At 39.8% G+C, this 18883-nt stretch overlaps 1 protein-coding gene and 1 pseudogene across 1 annotated transcript in view; one reads left to right on the top strand and one right to left on the bottom strand.

The window, feature by feature from the left end:
- Positions 1-18883, bottom strand: part of Znf292 (zinc finger protein 292) — a 74359-nt gene that overhangs the window by 38474 nt on the left and 17002 nt on the right. The window lies entirely within an intron of this gene.
- LOC146891458 (small ribosomal subunit protein eS7 pseudogene) lies at positions 434-18496 on the top strand (annotated as a pseudogene).

Below are 18883 nucleotides of genomic sequence, written 5' to 3'. Positions count from 1 at the left end.
TCCTGAGTGTATAAGAAAGCAGTCTGAGCAAGCATGGGGAACCAGTCAGTAGGCAGCACTCCTCCATGGCTTTGCTTAAGCTCCTGCCTTGAGTTCCCTAGATGATGGAGCATACTGCTTGGATCATGGTATTTATCACGGCAACAGCCAACCTAACTAAGACAAATATTGATACCAGGTTTGTGGAACACTGCTTGTGACACACACCTGACCGTGTTTTGGGGAGGACTGTGGAAGGACTTTTCAAGTACTCAGAGCTTAAGAAGCTATTGTGGGAATTTGAAAAATAATAAAAAGCCGTGAATATGATTCAAAGCCTGGCTCATAAAGTTTCAGAGGGACATTCTGTGCATCCCTTAAAGGCCATCAGGGTCCTTCAATATTCTGAATCAAGAATTTGTGGTTCTGGTCAGCTGGGACTGAAGAATCAGCCATGATTAAGAACAGACCGGCAGCGTGGATAGTGTTTCCTGAGGATCGGCACTTAGAAGCTGTGGTCCAGAGACAGCCAAGCCCGTATGTCATGCTGGCAGCCAAACCTGGTAATGGCTCAGTTTCCCAGGTGGTACTGGTTTGAAGGAATGAAGGAGTCATGTCATAGTTGAAGGATAAAAACAAAAAAAACTTTCTATGATATAAGCAGACAAGAAAAATTTGTGACTAATAAATCAGTCCTACAAAGAATAATGTAAGCAATACTTAATTAATACTGAAGAGAGGAATAAACACAGCCAGGAGACTACAGAAAGAAAACAAAGGAAGCTGTAATGACTAAAACAAAAACTATTATGACAATATAAACAGCACACACACACCTACTGACAATAATTTTGAATATTAATGGTCTCAATTCCCCAATCAAAAAACACAAGTTAGAATGAATAGATTAAGAAACAAAAGCCAAGCTGGCTAAGACCTTTTATCTTAACCAGCACTGGGAAGGGAGAAGCAGGAGGATTGGTTGAGGCCACAATGCTCTACTTAGTGAGGACCATAGAGACACTGTGTCAAAGAAAACAAAATCTTTCTGCTGTTTACAGGAAACTTTAAAGATAGGCACCACTGTAAAGAGAAATGATAGGCAGACACATTCCAAGCAAATGGGACCAGGAAGAGAGCAGCTGTCATCCTAATTTCTAACAAAACAAGCTTCAAACCAAAACTAATCAGAAGAGATAAAGAACATTTCATTCTAATCAACGGAACAATTAATCAAGAAGACATTACAATACTTAACCCACATGTGCCAAAGTCTGACATACCCAATTTCATAAAATGATTACTACTGCAATTAAAGACAATGGGCAAACATCATGTGATTATTTCAGCAGATGCAAAAAAGGCCTCTGACAAAAAACAACATGCCTTCAATAATTAAAGTCCCAGAGAAGTATTTTGTGCCTGCTTTTGAGCCACGCTGCAGTTGCCTCTGTTATGTGCCTGCAGCCTTGGGTAACGGGCCAATCAAGTCAGTGTTCAGTGATGGGTGACCAGCACCTCCACATGCTACAAGGAGAGTGGTCCCAGCTGGAAGGCACCAACAGTACAATGAGGCAAGGATGTGCCCCAGGCTGGGCTCACGAACCTAGAGGCCCACACCATGGATTCAGTGAGCTCAGGCCCTTCTGGGAGATCATCAGGCTTGGTAACTTCTCAGGTTAGAGCAGGGCTGGGAACAAGCCACTACACAGAAGTTACAGAGTTGTTTGAGTGGGTGTTGAACATTGTGAGGAAGCCGAGAGATGTGGTTGCCTGCAGGGCGTTCAGCTGATCTCCCTGAGGGAAGATTTGGGTCTGGGAGTCTCATCAGCAAGAACTGAGAAGACAGAATTATGAAACCAGTGTAGTACCTTCCCCAAGCACGCTAGACACAGTGGCTCAGCCCTACACCCCCTTTCAGTCCGTCAACTTGCTGAAAACACAGATGAGACCTGATGCTTTGAAAATGACGTGTGTGACTTATCACATTTGCTTCAAAGTCTACAGTTGATCATACCCACTTACAGTGACCAATCCCTATTTGCTACCACAAGTAAGGTAATCACTTGCCTACAAATACAGTGCCCTCTTCCCGCCTGCAGGTCTTCATGTCTGACTTTGTGTCCTTGACGAGTTGGGCAGCCAGGAGTACCTCTACCCTGACAGCATCTGAACTCAGCCAGAAGATGTCTGATGGCAAGAACACGATAACCATCTGTGACTCCCACTGCCCACTACTGCCATGGGCTCCAACTGATAACAGCTGCCACGTTCAGGTGCTATCTGTCCATGAAGGAGGTGCAAGATGCTTTCCATCCAAAGAACAATAGTGACCTAGCGCAGTGGGTCCCCAACAATGTGAAAACAGTTATCTGGGACAGAACACCTTAGGGAATAAAATGTTCATCACCTTCAACAGCAACTGCACCACCATTCAGGAACTGTTCTGATGGATCTTAGAGCAGTTCACAGCCATGTTCCAGCACAAGGGCTTCATGAACTCGTGGATGAAGGCCCATCTGAGATGGAGTTCTCCGAGGCTGAGAGCGGTATGACCGCCCTGGTGTCATAACACAAGCAGTATCAGGATAGTACAGGCTGAAAAGGAGGAAGTAGCCCAGAGCTGTTTCAGCAGCTAACGCACGGGAGCAGTATGAACTATTTATCCATTCACAACTTGTCTGCTAGTCATGACCAAGGTGCGTTTGTTGCTCTATCCTAACATCACTTACGCACATAGTACTAGCAAAGCAATTTCAAAGTGTGAGGAAATGTACCAGAAAAGGGAAAACTGGAGGAAATCTTCAGCACATAAAAAATAAAGGCCTTATATGATAAATCCACAGCCCATATCACCATAAAGAAAGAAAAACTAAGGCTGGGCAGTGGTGGTGCACACTTTTAATTCCAGAACTTGGGAGGCGAGGCAGCTAGATCTCTTGAGTTTGAGGCCAGCCTGGATACAGAGAGTTCCAGCTGGGATTACACAGAAAAACCTTATCTAAAAGAAAAAAGGAGAGGGGAGGGGAGGGGAGAGGAGGGGAGAGGAGAGGAGGAAGAAATTTGATAAAGATTAAAAAGAACAGCCCAGCATCCACACACCTTTTTAATGCAAGGCTCAGAGCTCGAGCTGGAGCAATAGCAGGAGAAGAAACCGATGGGAAGTCAAATTATCCCTATTTCCAGATGATCGGACATTCATTATACATGAGATCCTAAAAATTGTACCAGAAAACTTCTAGAAATGTTAAACATTTTCAGCAAATTTGTAGAAAACAAAATCAACTTATAAAAGCTTTTCTATCCACCAACAGCAAACACATTAACAAGAGAATTAACAAGAGAATCATGGGCTCCCATTCATAATAGCCTAAACGTGGTGGGGGTAAATACAACGAAGGATGTGAGAGACCTCTACAACAAAAAATTACGTCTCTAAGGAGGTTTATGACAAAAGATGGAAAAGCAGCCCATGCTCATAGAGTGATAGACTATTGTGCAAACGACCACTCTACCAAAGACATTTTACATACTGACTGCAATTCCAATCACAATTCCCATGACATTTTTTTCCACAGAAATGAGAGGTATTCCTAAAATTCATAAGCAACAACAGGATGGCCAAAGTACTACTGAGCAAAAAAGTACAATGTGGCAGAAATTCATACCAACCTGGCATTAGAGGGTTAGCAAGTAACATTCACTAGCCATGAACTCTCACTGGGCTACACCTGGCCCAGCTCTGGAGTTTTCACTCAGCCCCTAACCTAGCCTTTGTGTTACAGATACCTTTTGTTGCCCTATGTGAATCTTGTCTGACAGTCTTCCATGGATACAAAACCTACGTAAAACCTAGTTTAGAGAAAACCCAGAAAACTGTGGGACCTCATTAATCAGGTATTGCACAAGGCATTGTATTTTCGAAAACTTCGGTTTGTTTTGAGAGATGGCAATCTACTAAAATGTAAATATAGGAAAGAATACGCCAAGAGGCAAAGGGAAACCAGTTCACCGAGCCCGAGCCCCTGCAGCCGCAGAGGCTAAGTTCATTCTCAGGTGTCTCTGAGTCTTCATTTCATAACCCGTGCGAACCCGCATACTCCACATACTCACGCCAGGTTACACGTGACGGTACAATGCTGGAGAAACTGCAATTCCAGATTCAAGACATATTACAAAGCAATAGCAATAAAAACTGCATGGCTCTGGCATAAAACAGGCTTATCAATGGAACCAAAAAGAAGAACCGAATACGAGCACATAGAACTACATTTGCTATTTGATATCTGACAAAGACGCCAACTACGTGCACTGGATTAAAGACAGTCATCACCAACAAATGCTACTTGGAAAATTGGGTGGTCACATGAAGAATGAAATTAGATTCCTCCCTGTCACACAGCTCAACTGTCACACAGAGTCAGCTCCAAAAGGTTTAAAGACTTCAATCTGGTACCTGAAACTCTGAAACAGCACTACAAGTTAGGGTGCAGGAAAAGACTTGCTGAGCAGAACTCCATTTGTCCAGTAACTAAAGTCAACAAAAGACAAATGGGACATTGTTAAATTAAAAGCTAAAGAACAATCAACTAAGTAAAGAGAAAATCTTGGTCAACTATACATCTGAGGATTGATATCCAAAAGAACTTGATTGACTTTTTTAAGTCAAAAGAACTTGAAAAACAGGGTCAAGAAAACAAACGACAAAAATAAGAAGGGGGATGGAGGCACTACAGATCTGAAGAGTTCTCAAAAGAAAGAAAAGTGGCTTAGATTTTTTTTTTAATCTTTTCTAAAAACATGTTCAACATTACTAGCAATTAGTGAAAAGCAAATTAAAACTATATTCAGATTTAATCTTACCCCAGTCAGAATGGCCAAGATCAAGAAAACTGCAAAGAAATGTTGGTGAGGACATATGGTTGGTGGGTCTGGAAACCAGTACAGCCACTATGGAAATCCTTGTCGGAAAAAAAGCTAAAAGTAGATCTATCATACAATCTAGCTATACCGTTCCACAGCAAATGTCCGAATGACTCATATCTTATCCCAAATATACTTGCTTGGCTATGTTCCTTTTTGCTCTATTCACAATAGCCAGAAAATGGAAAACAGCCTACATGTTCTTCATCAGACGAATGAATAAATAAAAATCTAGTACATAAACACAAGAGTATCTACTTAGCTGTGTGGAAAATGAAATTTGCAGGTAAATGGACAGAACTAGAAAGTATACAGAGTTATCCAGATACAAAGGAACAGATGCCATACCTTCTTTGGCATTTGTGGATCCTAGCTCCAAATCTTTACCAATGTGTATATAACCTGGACTAACTGCAGACACCACAAAAGTAGCAAGGGACCAAGGGAGAGGGGTTGAACGAGTTCTAGAGAGGAGGATAGTATAACATGGGTGCTGTATGTAGGGAAATAGAAAAAAATGGGGGCTGGCTATGTAGCACGACTAATAAAAACCCAGAAAGAGATATAGGGTTCAACCTGAAGATCAGAAAAGCAAAAGCAACCAAGCCACTAGAGAGCTCTTACCTCTTTGAAATCTTCAGACTGAAAATGAGCGAGTTCCTGTCTCATCCCACCTTATATTCCTCACTAGTGCTAGTATTAAAGGTGTGCACCACCACTGCCTGCCCTCTATGGCTGACTGGTGTAGCTGCTGGGATTAAAGGTGTGTGCTACCAGTGCCTGACCTGTATGGCTGACTAGTGTGGCTGCTCTGCACTGATCTTCAGGCAAGCTTTATTAAAATACAAATGAAATATCACTACAGGGATATCTGGAGGGGGGTTGAGGGATAACTAACAGTAATGATGTTTGGAAAAGCTATTTTATATTTGTGTGTATGTGTGCGTGTGTGTGAATATGCACGCACACACATGCACACACAGTTTAAATGAAGTTACACCACTTGGAGTGATAATGCTGTCTCCAAGAATCAGAGACTAATAAAAACCCAAGTGCCTCTCTGAGCTGTTGTTCGTCAGGGGTCCAAGAAACTCCCAAAACAATATAGGTTATTACCATTCTAGATTGCCTCCCACAACCTGAAGATAAGACACTATGGCTGAAGATACCATACACCTTGAACACAACACTTGGAGGAAATAAAGTTGAAATTGACCTGGAAGCCTTCTCCCTAAATTCTAATTTCATAAATATTTGAGATGCTATGCCAGCTTGCCAGGAAAGAAAAGAAACAATATTCTTCTTTTTTTTAAATATTTATTTATTTATTATGAATACAATATTGTGTCAGTGTGTATGCCTGCAGGCCAGAAGAGGGCACCAGACCCCATTACAGATGGTTGTGAGCCACCATGTGGTTGCTGGGAATTGAACTCAGGACCTTTGGAAGAGTAGGCAATGCTCTTAACCTCTGAGCCATCTCTCCAGCCCAAGAAACAATATTCCTATCTGATGTGGGATGACCTTCTGTATTCTGTGAATGTTTGAGTGCCATTGGTTAATAAAGAAGTTGATTTGGCCAACAGTCAGGTAGAATAGAGCCAGGTGGGAAATGCAAGTAAACATAAAGAGAAAAAGAAGGTAGAATCAGAAATATGCCAGCAGCCACTGGAGAAACAAGATATGAGGTAACAAGCCATGAGCCTCATGGTAAGATATAGAATAGAAATTGGCTAATTTCAGTTATAAGAGCTAGTTAATAATAAGTCTGAGCTAATAGGCCAAATGGTTTGTAATTTATATTAAGCCTTAGAGTGGTTATTTGGGAAATGGCAGTGGGAGAGAAACCTCCAGTTATACTTACCTAGTTGTAAAGACTATGAATCACAATGACCATCAAGGCAAGATATCCCCATGGGTAGAATAGTGTCACTAATAATTTTGTGTATAATCAACAGCTTCCTAATTAATTAATCTTAATTAAGAACTGCTCAAAAGGAATAAATTCACATTGAGTATTGTAAACCTAGCCAAATACTGTGGCTGGTGAGGTCAAGTACCCTAGATGGGAATCTACTGCCTACTTCCCTAAATCTGTGTGAGTTCTACCTGCATTTTAAAATACTTATATCCTCTCTCACCACACATCAAAGAAGCTAATCCACAACTGGTCAAATGCATCAAACAACCCCTACACCTACAGCTCGAGGAACACTGGAAGATTTCAGCAGCCAGAGAATCAGGGTATCTGCTGTAAGACTCATCTCTATATGACAGGGAAACTACACCCATGAAATCTCAACAATATGACTGCCCAAACAAGACCAGTACAACGACTATAACAGCTGACATGCCAATAAAGATGGGACAAATAGCAAAAGCTCCAACCTTAGACAAAGAGCTGCAGGCATTTAATGGTTGCTGAGAGAAGGAGAATCAGTCTTCTCCTGGGACAAGCCCCCTGACAGATTATCCAATCCCAAAAGGTTATTAGCTGTATTTACATATACATTACATTTAGCTTGTAAATGAACACGCTGTATTTACATATACATGTATGCTCATGTATACACACAAACATACATATAACAATAATTATTCAATAAGAGGAGGTTATAAGTTTGAGGAGGAAAAGGTGGAAATGATGCAGGCAATTTTTTATTTTCATTTACTTTGCATTGAGACTGGAGTTTGCCCTCCCTCCCTTCTTCCATTCCCTCTCCCCTTATTTGCACTTTATTAAACATTTTGACAGCTTTTTTAAATAAAATTTATTTCTAGGACCAAAAGAAAATGGAAAATTGTTTTAATTAAGTTCACTTGCAATTTATTTGATAATAAAATATAACACAGGTTTCATGACCCTCCTTAATGAGTATTCAGATGTTTGACTCAAAAACACTTCACAGATCCAAAGGAAGTTATTACATAATACAATATGGATAAAACTCAAGGATACATTACCTTATAAAGTATTCTGTATATTTTATATTTGTATTAGGCAATTTCAGAAATTCATACATTCATTATTTCTCAGCTAACATGTTAAACATCTGAATTTGAAGAAACTTTCCCTTATAATACAGTTATATCAAATTAACACACGATTGTGACCATGACCATGTCATTTACTTTTGTTTAATGAATAATCTAGGTGACATTTTAGGCCAAAAACTGTCCAACTTACTTTAACGTAAAGCAAATATTTTAGAGTCTATAAATAATCTTACATGTCTGATGTAATTACACATACAAAATAAAAATATTTCAAGGTTGATGATTGAGTTATACATTTACTAAAGCAAAACAGAAGTGTTTAATGTCATATAGCATCTAGCTAAAGTGTAATAATAAAAGTTTACATACTATTGGGCAAAGTACAAATTATGTAATAGGGTTTGGGATCACTTATGAATGTATATTAAACAGAATAGGCTTGCCCTTCTCACAAAAGAGGAAGTTTTCTGGATGCCATCAAGATTGTATATTATAATGCACTCCTAAGTCTACTCAAAGTTAGTAGAATAAATATTTATCTTTTATTCAAAGCCACCACACTCTTAATGCATAATAATTCACATATTATATTCTTTCAAAAACTGAAATGGGGTAAATTCTAAAACAGGGTTAACTACTGTATTATTTCCTTACTTTGGTAAAATCAAATTAGGACTACACTGCCCAGGCTGCCAGATTCCTCACCCCTTCCTTCTCTACAGACAGTAAGTAGGCGGGCTCGCTACCACCCACTGCTCCGGCGGCTACTACTGCCCTAGCTACTGCAGTGCACTGAAAATATTTTCAGAATTGTCAGGTATAAAAGAGGACTCAAGTTCAGCCTGGATACCTGACGAGCCTTCTCCAAGGTCCTATCAGTGGCAATATTCTGAGAGCTTCTGATTATCATGTCTGGTTACGGCAAACCGTTCAGAAGGGTAAAATAAATAGCAGAATAAGAACAATTTATCACAATGCAATCAGAAATGAGGCAATTTCCCCATTTTATTACTTTTTAAAACATTTTTTCCTGGCTGACATAGGCACAGTATCTGAAAATTATTTAAAAAGTAAGTCTTATATGTGATTTCACTTTACTTTCCTACTGACCTTATAATTAATAAGAGAACTTTTAATATAAGTAAATGTAAACTATATACAGTTTCCTATAATTAAAAAAATTATTTTTGTATTTTATTAACATATTATAAATTCTAATGCTCAATATTTTGACATGTATCTGTGTGCAGTGGTTGATACATGTGATTAAAAAACCTTTAGAAATTTAAGAAGCTATTTTGCTTGATTTCATTTAATTAAGTTCTAAAGAAATGCAATTTATAAGCAAAACTGGTATTGGAAAGCATGATAATATGAAAATATTTTATTTATACAGGAAATAAAATAAAGTAAAATAGGGCAATAGTCTTTGTTCTCAAAAATATCATCCTCCCCAAAAGAAATGACTTAGAAGATACTTGAGCAAGCAAGCGTCCACAGGTGTGGGATGAAGAATTTAAGGGAATACTTATGTTCACATATGAAGAGTGAAGTCATATTATTTTAGTAAGTTAAAAAATAGTATGTAAAAACTATTCTGATAAGTTTTAGCATTTCTGCAGCCCATACAAGACCAATCCTAAAGATATTAAAGAGTGATTATAAGGTCAAAGAAATATTTGTAATAATGAGGAGTTTTGAATTTTAAAAAGTTCATCAGTCATAATTTAATTAAGAAAGTATTTCAAATTGACCTCACTGAAATTATTAAAAAAGAAAAATGTTTCTCCATCACCGAATAAAGAGATAGAAAACACTGGCACCAAAAAGAAAGTACACAGACAGCATAAAGGACCAGCTGTTAAAAAATCACCAAAGTCGGGCTGGAGAGATGGCTCAGAAGTTAAGAGAACTGACTGCTGTTCCGGAGGTCCCGAGTTCAATTCCCAGCAACCACATGGTGGCTCTCACCCAGCTGTAATGAGATTTGGTGCTCAGAACACTATATACATAATAAATAAATTTAAAATTTAAAAAAAAAATCACCAAATTCTTTGCAGATATGCTGAACGATAAGGGACTCTACATGTCTTCATAATGTAGAAGACTTCCATAGTTGTGGACTACACATTTAACCACATTTAATCGCGCAAGCGAATCTAGGTAGCCTGCTCAAACAAACAAAAGGTATTCTGAAGGAAAAGCCCTGCTAGACTCATAGTCAGCTTCGGATCCACACCTCACCTCACCTCACCATCCCATTATACTTAAACCTTCATGGTATAACATGTTCTGTGGGGACAGAAACAATCAGCCAACTTGTGGATCTCCACCCAGATTGGAAACATGCAGAAACATAAATGTAGAAGGCATTTTTTGGGGGGGAGGGGAGGATATGTGACTGTGTGCTTGTGTTTTCTTCCCGCACCGACAATGTTTTATTATATGCACTAGACTAGCTTCAAACCCATAACATCCCCCCTGCCTTGGCTTACCTAGTGCTGGGATTACCACTAGAGTCACCCTTCCTTACCTATACAATGAAGGGGCTGACACAAATGCTTCTACACAAAGTTATTTGCAAGGCATTCTCTAGGGGAGTGCAGGGATTTGAACATGCAATTATGAGGAAGGGGAGTCTCACAGGCCAGGACAGAAAGTGAGGTGAGGCTGCTGCCTTAGTTCCTAGATGGCCCAGCCATTGTTATGTCATTTTAATCTGATTCACTTTTCGTGCATAATACTTTGCATTTCTCAAGTCTGGTGATATCCTCCAGTCTCTTAACCAATTAGATCATCTAGATGAATAATGAAGTGGGAAGCTTAAGAAAACAAAACAAAAACCCAAAAAGAACTCTACATGGTGACTGAAAAAGGAATTTTGAACTGACATTAGTTCCTGGGTAAACCAAATTGAAACAAAAAGCCAAGAAAACTAGGAATTTAGTGATGCAACCATTCTGTAAGAGGGCTGTTAAACTGTCAGTCTTCTGAGCTTCTGTCAGGGCATTCAGTTATGGAAGGACCACATCCCTGGTTTCTATATTCAGTTTCTAGCAGAGAACTTCAAAAATCCTTGAAATCTGCTTGAGCTTTGAAGTGTCTTTCTTCTGGCTGAGGAGCATCTTAATAACTTCAGGATGGAGACTGGTCAACAGAATGGTCATGTCACAATTAGGTTGGGACGTTCAGCCCCACTATGCCGAAGCTTCTGAGGAAAAGAAGAGAGTTGGGGATTGAGTTTAATCTCTAATGATCTATGACTTAATGAACCATGCTTATGTAACAAGACTTAAGAATTAACACTCAAAGGGGTGGTATACTCCACCTCCACGGGGATGGACAGGGAAGCCCCTAAGCCTCATCCTCTGGACCTGTGTCCTTTATCATACGTAGAATGGCTAGCATTTTCCTGAATTCTGTGAGTCATCCCACCAAATCGGCTAAGCAGGGCTCACATGGGCTCACAGAGACTGAGGCAGCAAGCATGAGGGCCCGCACAGGTCTGCACAGTCCTCTGCACGTATGCTATGACTGTGAGCCTCCTAATGGTGGGAACGGGCACGTCTGACTCTGGCCTACTCGCGGGACGCTTTTCCTACTACTGGGTTATCTTGTCTTATTGTATCCTGCTTTGTCTTGTTGGCTGTTGTCTCTTGGAGGCCTGCTCTTTTCTGAAGAGGTAATGGAGGGGGAGTAAATATGAAGGAGAGGGAGGTGAGGGGGGAGCTGGGAGGAGTGAAGAAAGGAGAAATCTGTGATCAGGATATGAAGAAAATAATCCAAAAATTGAAACAACCTGTAGAAAGGACCATAAAACTCTTCAGCTCTGGAGTCACATTTGATGCAGTACAGAGCAGTCTGGGTCCTGTAACCTAAAGTTCAGCTATCCTTGAAGACACACCTTTGGCCTGTAGAGCCTAGTTTCAGGTATTTTCAGAACTAAACCAAATTAGAGGATACTGATTTGGTGTTGGACAACTACAGAAAAAAAAAAAAGCTACTTGAAAAGACTTCATTTGGTGTCAGCAGTAAAAATCTTTACTCAAAGGGATTAATAAAACTCTAAATTAGAGGGAGGAAGTGTTATATGCCTGTAGTCTCAACTAAAGTGGAAGATTAAGGAGGAGGCTGGCCTAAGCCAAGGGTTCAATATTTGTTTGAACAACATAATGAAGCTCTTTCAAACATAAAATAAAAGTCAGCATGGTGGCACATACTTATGAACTCAGTACCTAGGAGGCTGAGGCTGGAGGACCATCTCAAGAGCAAGGTCAGTCTGAGCTACACAGTGAGTTCAAGTTATGCCCTGGTGCATAGTAATATCCTATTTCGGGAGTGGGAAGTAGAGCCAGGTATGGTGACTAAGTCCTAGCACTTCAAAGCAGGTGGATCTGAGTTCAAGGCAAGCTGGACTACAGAGTGAGTTGCAGGACAGCCAGGGCTACATGGAGAAACCCTGTCTCGAAACACCCCTACCCCAAAATAAATAAACAGTAATATCAATAATCTGTATAAAAGTCCTAAAAGTTGACATTCATAGCAAATAAATGTACTGATAGCAAGCCTCCCTTGTTATTAAAGCATTAGTCAGTAGAACAAATATTATTAACATCAATAAAATGGAAAATATCTGCAATATAATATAACAAATTATACCTTATTTGTTTAAGAAGTTACGTTTTTGTATCTATTGTCTTAACCTATACAGTTTTTAGGAAAGAACAAAAAAATGATCAGATTTATTTCAGTTAGAAGCAATTTTAGAGATCGTGTAATTTACATCTTACATCTGATCTTAGGGGTTTATTCTGTAGTCAATTCTGTACTCAGGAGGTTGAGGCAAGAATATCATGAGTTCAAGACTAACCTGTTAAAGGGCAACTAAGTAAGACTGTCTCAAATTGTACAAAAGGAAAAGGGCTGGGGGTGTAGCTTTGTACTTGCCTAGCCAACACCCTGAGTTTAATTTCCATCATCCACTACTAGAAAAAAGAACATTCAGTACTGTTTTACAGTGTTGTCATCAGAGGGTCCTGTGAAATACAAGGACCCAATTGCCTCTGCAACATTCAAATGAGTCTTCTGGTAACTTAGGTCAATTATAAATTGATGGAGTTACTTTATAATAGCAAAGTAACCATTACTTACAAAATGTCAATGTATTCTTCATAACTCTAAGAAGCAAGTACTTCTCCCCCAATTTGCAGCTACAGTTGGACTTCTTTGCTGGTTATGCTTACTTTTACTTAGAAAATCCAAACCAGAGCAGTGTAAACAGTAATAAGTCTTCACAGAAGAAACTAAGAGAAAGAGCAGTTCAGGATTAGTTTTTTTACTCAACTCTTTCTTCAACCATGTTATCATTACTTCCACCATTCACGAGTGTAGCAAATGCTACTCCTCTCACAATCCTGGAACACAGTGCAATAAAATTATATACTATAACCAAAAACAATATTCCTACTAACAAATGGCAATTGTAAATGCAACTCTAAGTCATGGGTGGATGAAATCATAATAGAAATCAGAATATTCGATCCAAACTGATGTCCTGGCAGGTATTATAAACTAAAGAGACACTTGTGCTTCTCCCAGTGACTATCAGATTGTTGACATAATGGACCCAACAAAACTGAAATTTCTCAAGCTGGAAAAAAGGAAATACTTGGCAACCTGTTGTCAAAACAGGAAGCAGAGCTTGTCTGCTGGAAAGAGATTTCCACACAGCTTTGTTAACTGTCAGACCACTTAGCTGGAGAACTCATACTTGATCAGGACTGCCTACTTGCACATACCTTTCTCTCATTCAAACATAAATCTCATGTACTGAAGATAAATTGGCCCTCTTTGTTGCTCTTCCCAATGAGGACATATTGAATAAATCTCCTTTCTCTTTTTTCCACCATTTGTCTGTCTAACGGGGACTTTTGAGAATGAGTGGCCACTCCTAGATTGTTAGGGATGTCAAGGCCTAGGCTCTGACCCTAACAACTCTGGTTGCAATAAATTATAACATAATCACAACTTAAATATGTGTAAGCTGTCCTGTACAATAAAGAACTCCTGGAGACATCACAATCCCTGACTTCAAACTCTACTACAGAGCTATACAGTACTGAAAACAGCCTGGTATTGGCATAAGAACAGACAGGAGGACCAAAGGAACTGAATAGAAGACCCGGATATTAATCCACACATCTTCGAACACCTGATTTTTCACAAAGAATCAAAAAATATCAAATGGGAAAAAAGAAAGCATATTTAACAAATGGTGCTGGCATAACTGGACATCAACATGTAGAAGAGTGAAAATAGATCCATTATCTATCATCATGCACAAAACTCAAGTCCAAATGGATCAAAGACCTCAACATAAAGCCAGCCACACTGAACCTCATAGAAGAGAAAGTGGAAGTACACTTGAACGCATTGGCACAGGGAACCACTTCCTAAATATAACCCCAGCAGCACAGACACTGAGAAAAACAATTAATAAATGGGACCTTCTGAAACTGAAAAGCTGTAAAGCAAAGGACACCATCAACAAGACAAAACGACAGTCTACAGAATAGGAAGAGATTTTCACTAACCCCACATCAGACAGCAGTCTGATCTCCAAAATATAAAAAGAACTCAAGAAATTGGTCATCAAAAGAACAAATATGGAGTACAGACCTAAACAGAGAACTCTCAACAGAGGAATCTAAAATGGCTGAAAGACACTTAAGGAAATATTCAACATCCTTAGTCATCAGAGAAATGCAAATCAAAACAACTCTGAGATTTCATCTTACACCTGTAAGAATGGTCAAAATCAAGAACACTGAACTTATGCTGGAGCGGATGTAGAGAAAAGGGAACACTTCTGCATTGCTGGTGGGAGTGCAAGCTGGTACAACCCCTTTGGATGTCAGTGTGGCGATTTCTCAGAAAATTATGAAACAACCTTGGTGTGGGAGAATTATCGGTATTCTGTCAATCATATTTTAATAAAACACTGATTGGCCAGGCAGGCAGTATAGGCGGGAAAGCTAGACAGGAAGAAGAGGTGGAACAAAGAGACTGGGAGTATTCTGGGAAGCAGGAAGCTCCCTCCCCAGTTCTGCCCAGACCACCGGAGAGGAAAGATGTAAGCTGCCCCACTGGAAAAGGTACTGAGCCATGTAGCTAATGTAGATAAGGATAATGGGGTAACATAAGTTATAAGAGCTAATAAGTAGCCTGACCTAATGGGTCAATCAGCTTTATAACTTATAGAGATCTTTGTGTGGTTGATTTTTCTCTGAGGTTTGCCGGCTGTGGGGTACTGGGCGGGACAGATACCCCAACAAGCCGGCCTTCATGTTACACAACCTTCCTCAAGACCCAGTAATACCACTTTTGGGTATATATCCAAAGGATGCGCAATCGTGCCACAAAGATATGTGCTCAACTATGTTCATAGCAGCTTTGTTTGTCATAGTCAGAACCTGGAAACAACCTAAATGCCCCTCAACTATAGAAGGGATAAGGAAAATGTGGTACATTTATACAATGGAGTACTACACAACAGAAAAAAATAACATCTTAAAATTTGTAGGCGAATGGATGGAGCTAGAAAACATTATTTTGAGTGAGGTAACCCAGACCCAGAAAGACAATTATCACATGTACTTATTCATAAGTGTTTTATAAACATAAAGCAAAGAAAACCAGCCTACAAACCACAATCCCAGAGAACGTAGACAACAAAGAGGACACTGAGAGAGACATACATGGATCTAATCTACATGGGAAATAGAAAAAGACAAGATCTGAGTAAATTGAGAGTATGGAGACTTTGGGAGAGGGTTGAAGGGGGAGGGGAGAGGCAAGTGGGGGAGTAGAGAAGACTGTAGAGCTCAATAAAAATCAATAAAATTTAAAAAATATATTTGTAAGTTGAAGATCAAGCAATCTTTAGAGAGAAATGCATATGTATGTTTATACCGTCATGTCTGCTAATTTTTAAAATTAATTTTTAATTTTAGTTTATGAACACGTGCATGTATGCAAGAGGCCATAAGTGGCATACCCCCTGGAACTAGAGTTATATGCAGCTGTGAGCTGACTTGGTGCTAGGATCCAAACTCAGGTCCTCTGAAAGAGCAGCAAGCACTCTAACCACTGAGCGACCTCACCAGATCCATACTTAAAAAACAAACACCCCAAAGTTTTTTCAACAAAATATGAACAAAACATAAATTTCCTCTGTGTTGCCTCTTTCTTGGGGAGGGCAGGAGTATGAGATATGAAATATGGTATCATGTAGCCAAAGTTAACCTTGAATTTCTGATTCTCCTGCTTCCATCTTTTAGAATGTTATTACAAACTGAGCCACCTAGACCAGCCCCCCCCCTTTTTTGAGAAAAGTTGAGTAAGAAGAAATTTATACCCTATAGAATTGAGGTGTACGAAAACACAAAATGCAAAGACACCCACAATAATCTATGCACTAACTAGTTACCTCACTTCACTTTGACTGTTAATAGCCATACTGACTGCACCTGCTGCTGTGATAAAACACCCAGAGGAAAGCAATTTAGGGAAGAAGGATTTTTTGGATCGGGCTGAAGGTAATCGATCTATCATAGTGGGGAAAGGCCTGGTGGCGAAACTGAAGGCAGCTGATCACAGCATCCACTGCCAGGGAGCAGAAGCAGAAGCGTGAGGAGTGCTCATTTCCTCCTCTTCACAAATTCCAGGATCCAAACCCCAGGGAGAGGTGCTGCCCAGTCAACAAACCTAATCAAGGTAATTAATACCCTCACAGGTATGCCCAGAAAATAACCAAAACTTGTCTCCTAGGTGACTCAAGAACCCATCAAACTTGATTAAAGGCATGCACCACTGTGCAGCTAAATCCTTTTTTATAAGATGCCTTCATCATTGTGTTTATCCATGGCATTAGAAAAGTAATTAATAGGCAGTGGTGGCACACACGTTTAATCCTAGCACTTGGAAGGCAGAGGCAGGTGGATGATCTCTATGAGTTAGAGGTCAGTCTGGTCTACAAAGCCAGTTCCAAGACAGTCAGAACTATTACACAGAACTGTTACCCCAATCCCCGCAAAAAAAAAAAAAAAAAAAAAAAAAAAAAAGTAATTAAGATACTTGTTCAAGCATTTCTGTTCTATTTCAAAGCACTCCTACCATCTTCACAGTATCTTTGCCTCTAATGTCCACTTTCACAAGCTATCATATTTACTGTAGTATTCGCATAGTACGCAACAACTTTTTAATAGGTATGAACTCTCCTCGGTCATGGCCTTTCCTGTCATTACTAAAGAGAAGAGATAACTTTCTACCAGATTGACTAAAAAAACACCCTCAGGCACTGCTAATAAAACCCCTCTGGATTTTTAAAATAGATTTGACAATTGTCTGTTAATTTCACATAAAATGTTAAGCCAGTTTTGGGGACCTAGAAGAGAACACTTGATGTACACAGATACCAAGAATCAATCTACAGCTACAGGAACTAAGACAATGTGATACTGGCAAAGGCATACATGACAGAGAAGACAAAACTAAGCTATGAGAGCTAAGTGTACAGCAGATGGATGGCTCAGTGGTTAAGAGCACTGGCTGCTCTTGAGGACAACCTGGGTTTGGTTCTCAGCATCCATATGGCAGTTCCACGGAATCTGATGCCCTCTTCTGGCACTGCATGCAGGTGGTATACATACAAACATGTAGGCAAAATACACACAAAAATTAAAAAAAAAAATCACAAAAGTTCAAAGTACCTAATAAATATTGCTCAACTGTTACTGGAGTCCTAGGCTACAGGTTTGAGTCTGGGGGTCCCAAAAAGTAGGTACAGTTACCTGTCCTAAAGACCAAATTGAAAAAAAAAAAAATTAATAGTGTAAAAACAAAATAAAAAAAAAATAAAGAAAGTGAATTTCGTTATGGTCAAACTTTAGAGACAAAGAGAGTGTGTTCTTAGTGTCCTTTTTTAAAAATGCCATAAACTTCTGATCGGCCTGCCCCATCCCCCCAAGTAGTTCAAATCCCAAATCAAAAGACTGCATTAACCCAATGGCGAGAAGCCGGACGAGTTCGAGTCCGGCATCTCTCAGGCACTGCTCGAGCTCAACATCACCGCGGCCAAGGAAACTGAAGCTGGTGGTGGCCGGAAAGCCATCATAATTTTTGTGCCAGTTCCTCGGCTGAAATCCTTCCAAAAAATCCAAGTCCAGCTGGTTCGTGAATTGGAGAAAAAGTTTAGCGGGAAACACGTAGTCTTCATTGCTCAGAGGAGGATTCTGCCCAAGCCAACTCGGAAAAGCCGTACAAAAAATAAGCAGAAGCGCCCCAGAAGCCGCATGGTCACCACAGTGCACGACGCCATCCTTGAGGACTTGGTCTTCCCGAGTGAGATTGTGGGCAAGAGGATCCGTGTGAAACTGGACGGCAGCCGGCTCATAAAGGTTCATTGAGACAAAGCACAGTAGAACAACGTGGAGCACAAGGTGGAAACGTTTTCTGGTGTGTATAAGAAGCTCAATATAGAAGGGCAAGGATGTTAATTTTGAATTCCCAGAGTTTCAGTTGTAAAGAAAATGACTGAATAAAGTGGTGTCAGTCTTAAAACAAACAAACAAAAAAAGACTGCATTAAAAAAAAAAATCAAACCCAATCCTAGAAAGATGGCTCCGCAGCAGTTAAGATCACTGGCTTCATTTGCAGGGGTCACACAGCAGCTCACAACTATCTGTAACTCTAGACCCAGGAAACTGACCTACATGGCCACCAGGCATACATCCGGTGCACAGACATGCATGGAAACAAACACTCATACACACAGAATAAAATAAATATTAAAGGAGCAGGTAAAGTCATTTGCTGCCAAGCTTGATCTGAGTTAAACCCTCAGGACTTTATAGATAGGAGAGGAACAACTCCTGAAAGAGGAGGTATCTTCTACATGTACAAGTGGCTCACTGCCCACGCCAGC

This window comes from Myodes glareolus, chromosome 16, assembly GCF_982192425.1.
Source record: "Myodes glareolus chromosome 16, mMyoGla1.1, whole genome shotgun sequence".
NCBI lineage: Eukaryota > Metazoa > Chordata > Mammalia > Rodentia > Cricetidae > Myodes > Myodes glareolus.
The sequence above is the reverse complement of the archived record's forward strand: the minus strand, read 5'-3'. Positions and strand labels throughout refer to the sequence as shown.